We start from the raw sequence: 7,121 nt of genomic DNA, 5'->3' as shown, positions 1-7,121 counted from the left end.
AACTCCCTGGATGTGGATGCTGTCACGCCTTACCTGGTCTATAGGAATCCTGGGTAGAAGATCCATTGTGAGGTATTGTTCCATGCTTGACTGACTCACCACCGCTGGTGTGTGGGTCCACACCCTGGGGTAAGAGTATCCATTGCCTTTCTTTATCATCCGATGCACATCTGTCATTATCATATGTAAAGTTATGTTTACCATCTGAACCTTGAAGGAGGATTACATCATGCTATTTCCATAGTTGCCAACATTGTAAAAAAATTTTTAGGGGCACTTTTTTGGCTGTAGGCGGAGTCTTGTTATAATTAGGGGGCGGGGGCATGCATTTGTGGGCGTGTCACAGGGGAAAAGTAAAAATGCGGCGCGACGCAAAATTGGCGTGGTTTACGCAGAATAGTGGGCGTGTCATAAATGGGCGTGGCTCAAAGGGGTGTGTGGTTAGAGTCTGAGATGAATAAGGGATGGAGAGGGAAAGGGGGGGAGAGGGATGGAGGGACAGCAGCCCCAGATCCTACACAACAATGGAAATATGTGTATTCTAGAAAGTTTAACAATCAGCAGATAAAGATACTCCAAACGCCTGGTGTTAGCACTTCAATCATCCCGGAACCATGGTTGTTATGGTGTCAGGATGATTGAAGTGCATTATTTCTATTATTACATTGTAATATAAAATGAAATCATTCAACTCACCATAATGCTGAATCAGTGGGATCTGAGCGTGTCACCTGCCACGTCGCCTGCCACCAGCCATCCGTCCTTGCATCAGTTGCCCCCAGCAGAGTCCGTTCTTGCATCAGGTGCCCCCAGCGGAGCCCCCCTTACATCAGATGTCCCCAGCGGAGCCCCCCTTACATCAAGTGTCCCCAGCGGAGCCCCCCCTTACATCAGGTGTCCCCAGCGGTGCCCTCCCTTACATCAGACGTCCCCAGTGGAGCCCCCCTCACATCAGGAGTCCCCAGCGGAGCATCCCCTCACATCAGGAGTCCCCAGCGGAGCCCGACTTTACATCAGGTGTCCCCAGCGGAGCCCCCCTCACATCAGGTGTCCCCAGCGGAGCCCCCCCTCACATCAGGAGTCCTCAGCGGAGCCCCCCTCACATCAGGAGTCCCCAGTGGAGCCCCCCTCACACCAGGAGTCCCCAGCGGAGCCCCCCCTCACACCAGGAGTCCCCAGCGGAGCCCCCCTCACACCAGGAGTCCCCAGCAGAGCCCCCCTCACATCAAGAGTCCCCAGCGGAGCCCCCCTCACATCAGGAGTCCCCAGCGGAGCCCCCCCTTACATCAGGTGTCCCCAGCGGTGCCCCCCCTTACATCAGATGTCCCCAGCGGAGCCCCCTCACATCAGGAGTCCCCAGCGGAGCCCCCCTCACTTTAGGAGTCCCCAGCGGAGCCCCCCTTTACATCAGGTGTCCCCAGCGGAGCCCCCCCTCACATCAGGTGTCCCCAGCGGAGCCCCCTTCACATCAGGTGTCCCCAGCGGAGCCCTCCTCACATCAGGAGTCCTCAGCGGAGCCCCCTCACATCAGGAGTCCCCAGCGGAGCCCCCCTCACAGCAGGAGTCCCCAGCGGAGCCCCCCATACATCTATAGCAGACCGGCAGCGGGGCGGGTAGGCGGGGTGAGGCGGAGCGGGGCGCAGGGTGGGCGGCGACGCAGGAGCTCCGTCTAGCCGCCCAGCCATTCCTGGTCTCCTTAAAAATTGTCTCCGCCGGCCGCGGACCTCTAGCGGCGGCAGCGAAAATTCGTATAAAAACGGATTTCTCTGGACATTTCCCAGGAAACAATAAACTCGGGAAAAGAGTCCAAATCCCGGGAATGTCCCGGGAAATCGGGGACAGTTGGTAAGTATGTATTTCCTATATAGAGACTGCACTGACCTATTGTCATTTCTTATATGAACTATATAAGAGTTTCATGATAAGTGGACTTATTGAGGAGACTTGTCTTGATTAGACTAATATTTCAGGTGTGGTCACTAGATGGACATTGATGTATTTGTTTATATATGTGACTATGATACGTCCATATAAGATCCCTCTCTCCTTTTTTGTTTTTGATGTACACATTTTATTATATTCACATATATTTTACCACGTACACATTTAGTGAATAGTCTTCCCTAGAAGGTGTTTTTTTGGGGTAGAATTATTCTCTTCGTTTTTGAAATACTCAAACCAGCCTGTCTGGCGCCAACAACCATGCCACTTTCAAAGTCACTTAAATCCCCTTTCTTCACCATTCTAATGGACAGTTTGAACTTCAGCAAGTTGCCTTCACTACGTCTGGATGCCTAAATGCATTGAGTTGTTGCCATGTGATTGGCTGATTAGCATCTTGTGTTACCAAGGAATTGAATAGGTGTAACTAATAAAGTGATCAGAGAGTGTATATAATTTTTCTTTTGGCACCCACTTTTTTTTTCTTTCTTTTGCTGTTTTTTGTTGTTTTATATTGTAGGCAGTGGCTCTCACTACTGCCCATGTTTGTAACTGTACTGTACATCGTTGTATTGTTGTAATTTTGAAATGTAAAAAAAATAGCATTTGTTAGGCCCCTTTCACACTGGGGGCAGTGGATGCATCAGCGGTAAAGCTGCACTATTTTTAGCGGCGCTTTACCGTCAATTTCGCAGCTCTATTCGGCCGCTAGCGGGGAGCTTTTACCCCCCCACTAGCGGCCGAGAAAGGGTTAAAACCACTGCAGCAGCGCTATGCCGGCGGTATAGCCGCGCTGCCCCATTGATTTCAATGGGCAGCAGCGGTTTAGGAGCAGTGTATACACCTCTCCTTCACCACTCCAAAGATGCTGCTTGCAGTTTTTTTAACGTCCTGCAAGCGCACCGCTCCAGTGTGAAAGCACTCGGGCTTTCACACTGAAGAGACAGGAGCGGCTCTTTACAGGCGCTATGCAGGTGCTATTTTTAGCGCTGTAGCGCCTGTAAAGCGCCTTAGTGTGAAAGGGGTCTTAAAAAAAAATTGTCTTACACTGTTATGCCCTGTACACACGGTCAGACATTGATCAGACATTCCGACAACAAAATCCTAGGATTTTTTCCGACAGATGTTGGCTCAAACTTGTCTTGCATACACACGGTCACACAAAGTTGTCGGAAAATCCGATCGTTCTGAACGCAGTGATGTAAAACACGTACGTCGGGACTCTAAACAGATCAGCAGCCAATACCTTTCATCTCTTAATTTATTCAGAGCATGCGTGGCACTTTGTGCGTCGGATTTGTGTACACGCGATCGGAATTTCCGACAACGGATTTTGTTGTCAGAAAATTTTATAGCAAGCTCTCAAACTTTGTGTGTTGGAAATTCCTATGGAAAATGCGTGATGGAGCCTACACACGTTCGGAATTTCCGACAACAAGGTCCTATCACACATTTTCCATCGGAAAATCCTATTGTGTGTACGGGGCATTAGATGTTCAATGTCCATTTGTGAAAGTTCATTCAACAGAGCATTTAAGACATCTATCATTGACTCAAAGAACTTTGGCTTTCTTCCCCATTCTGATGCTCAGTTTGAACTTCAGCAAGTCGTCTTCACCACGTCTAGATGCCTAAACGCATTAAGTTGCTGCCATGTGATTGGCTGATTAGCAATTTGTGTTACCAAGCAACTGAACAGGTGTACCTAGTAAAATGGCCGGTGAATGTAAAGGCTCGTACACATGATCCAAAAATTTGACAACAAATATCGATTTAGAAGGGATTGTACGATAATCTGACAGTTAGTACACAGCTTTCAAGAGCTGATTACAACGGTTAATCGAAGGGACAAACACAAAAATTTCTCGTGCAACTTTCGTTTTATCAGCACACAAAAAGACCATATCAATACACTACAACACATTACATCACTTCCGATATTTTATTTTGTCGTACGAGAATTTTTGTAACTTTAGTAACCTATTCAGTTTCTAAATGCGACTAGCAAGTGAAAATGTCGTCCCATTTTCGGATCGTGTGTACGGGGCCTTAATGGCCTACACGTATAGCAAGGGTATTATTCAATTTTGGTCAAAAAGGAAGTCTCTTCTGCCATAAATGCATCCTTCTGCCTGTCAGCTGTCATGTTCACTGAGCCGTGCATGCGCAGCTCAGCAAACATTTACAGCCCAAATCAGCCCCCGATCAATGCTGCGGTAATGTGACTCCCGGGCGCATACGCGGGAGTGGCATCATTGCAGCCTGGCCTATCAAGTGAGGATGGAAGCCCGGGGGGCCTGTCGGATCGGTCCTAGCACTGTGCAGGAGGACACCATATGACAGGTAAGTCTGCCATAATGGGCTAATATGCTGTGCATTAGTGGGGGCCCATCCATTAGGGGTGCACGGGCACCACTCCCCCATCTATTCGTCCGGCTCCCTGTATGTAGATCAGGGGGCCGGACTATGGATTCCAATGGGGGAGTGTTTTTTTTGAAGCACGTGATTAGAGCCAGAGGCTCTAATAGGCTTAAAAAAGGGTGGGCTTGGGCACTGCACCCCGATCCCACCCGGTTGTGTGACAATAGTGAATGAATATTCAATATTTTCACATTAAATCTTCTCCCCGCCAATCAGGAAGCGGGTCGGTCCATTTCCCGATTGGCCAAAACGTCAGGTGATCCTATGGGACTGCTGGAGCAGAGGACACCAGAGCCGCTGCCCACAGCCCGCCACCTAGATTGGGTCCGCCGTGCTGGAGCAGAGGACACCGGAGCCGCTGCTCACAACCCGCCACCTACATTGGGTCCACCCTGCTGGAGATGAGGACACGGAGCCACTGCCTGCAGCCCGCCACCTAGATCGGGTCCGCTGTGCTGGAGATGAGGACACCGGAGCCACTGCCCACCACCTAGATCGAGTCCACCGTACTGGAGATGAAGACACCGGAGCCACTGTCCACCACCTAGATCGGGTCCACTGTGCTGGAGATGAGGACCCAGGAGCCACTGACCGCCGCCTAGGTCGAGTCTGCGGTGCTGGAGATGAAGACACCAGAGCCACTGTCCACCACCTAGATCGGGTCCGCCATGCTGGAGATGAGGACACCGGAGCCACTGCCCGCAGCCCGCCACCTAGATCGGGTCCGCTGTGCTGGAGATGAGGATACTGGAGCCACTGCCCGCAGCCACCACCTAGATCGGGTCTGTCATGCTGGAGCAAGGAACACCGGAGCCGCTGCACGCAGCCTGCCACCTAGATCCGGTCCGCCGTGCTGGAGCAGAGGACACTGGAGCCACTGCCTGCAGCCCTCTGCCCACCACCTAGATCGGGTCCGCCATGCTGGAGCAGAGGACACAACTGAGCCACTGCCCACAGCCTGCCACCTAGATCGGGTTCACCCTACTGGAGATGAGGACACCGGAGCCACTGCCCACAGCCCGCCACCTAGATCGGGTTCACCCTGCTGGAGATGAAGACACCGGAGCCACTGTCCACCACATAGATCGGGTCCACTGTGCTGGAGATGAGGACACCGGAGCCACTGTCCACCACCTAGATTGGGTCCGCCATGCTGGAGATGACACCAGAGCCACTGCCCGCAGCCCACCACCTAGATCGGGTCCGCTGTGCTGGAAATGAGGATACTGGAGCCACTGCCCACAGCCACCACCTAGATCGGGTCCGTCATGCTGGAGCAAGGAACACCGGAGCCACTGCACGCAGCCTGCCACCTAGATCCGGTCCGCCGTGCTGGAGCAGAGGACACCGGAGCCACTGCCTGCAGCCCGCCACCTAGATCGGGTTCACCCTGCTGGAGATGAGGACACCAGAGCCACTGTCCACCACATAGATCGGGTCCACTGTGCTGGAGATGAGGACACCGGAGCCACTGTCCACCACCTAGATCGGGTCTGCCATGCTGGAGATGAGGACACCAGAGCCACTGCCCGCAGCCCACCACCTAGATTGCGTCCGCTGTGCTGGAGATGAGGATACTGGAGCCACTGTACGCAGCCACCACCTAGATCGGGTCTGTCATGCTGGAGCAAGGAACACCGGAGCCGCTGCACGCAGCCTGCCACCTAGATCCGGTCCGCCGTGCTGGAGCAGAGGACACCAGAGCCACTGCCTGCAGCCCTCTGTCCACCACCTAGATCAGGTCCGCCATGCTGGAGATGAGGACACCAGAGCCACTGCCCGCAGCCCACCACCTAGATCGCGTCCGCTGTGCTGGAAATGAGGATACTGGAGCCACTGCCCGCAGCCACCACCTAGATCGGGTCCGTTATGCTGGAGCAAGGAAAATCGGAGCCACTGCACGCAGCCTGCCACCTAGATCCAGTCCGCTGTGCTGGAGCAGAGGACACCGGAGCCACTGCCTGCAGCCCTCTGCCCACCACCTAGATCGGGTCCGCCATGCTGGAGCAGAGGACACAACGGAGCCACTGCCCACAGCCCGCCAGCTAGATTGGGTTCACCCTGCTGGAGATGACGACACCGGAGCCACTGCCCGCACCCTGCCACCTAGATCGGGTTCGCCCTGCTGGAGATGAGGACCCTAGAGTCACTGCCCGTAGCCTGCCACCTAGATCGGGTTCGCCCTGCTGGAGATGAGGACACCAGAGCCACTGCGCGTAGCCTGCCACCTAGATCGGGTTCGCCCTGCTGGAGATGAGGACACCGGAGCCACTGCCCGCAGCCCGCCACCTAGATCGGGTTCGCCCTGCTGGAGATGAGGACACTGGAGCCACTGCCCGCAGCCGCCACCTAGTTCGGGTCCGCCATGCTGAAGCAAAGAACACAGGAGCCGCTACACGCAGCCTGCCACCTAGATCGGGTCCACCGTGCTGGAGCAGAGGACACTGAAGCCACTTCCTACAGCCCGCCACCTAGATGAGATAAGTGCCGACCAACCTGCAGACAGTGGGCGGGGGGGGCTGGGTGGTAGTGCCGCTGTGGGCTGCCCGGGGGGAGTGATTGTTTTCCGCCCCCCCAAAAAAACCCCCACCAGCCTCCACTGCTGTGCATACTAGTACGTTATGTCATAACCCATCTGACATATATATATAGCGGACTTTACTTCCGCTCTAAAGCTACACAGCTTGGTTTTATCTACAGACGCATAGGCAGTTTCTTTGTAAAGATGAACTAAATCCTTTAAAGAGAAAGTAAACCCT

This window comes from Aquarana catesbeiana, linkage group LG01 (genome assembly GCF_042186555.1).
Source record: "Aquarana catesbeiana isolate 2022-GZ linkage group LG01, ASM4218655v1, whole genome shotgun sequence".
NCBI classification, from domain to species: domain Eukaryota; kingdom Metazoa; phylum Chordata; class Amphibia; order Anura; family Ranidae; genus Aquarana; species Aquarana catesbeiana.
This window is presented reverse-complemented; position numbering follows the sequence as displayed.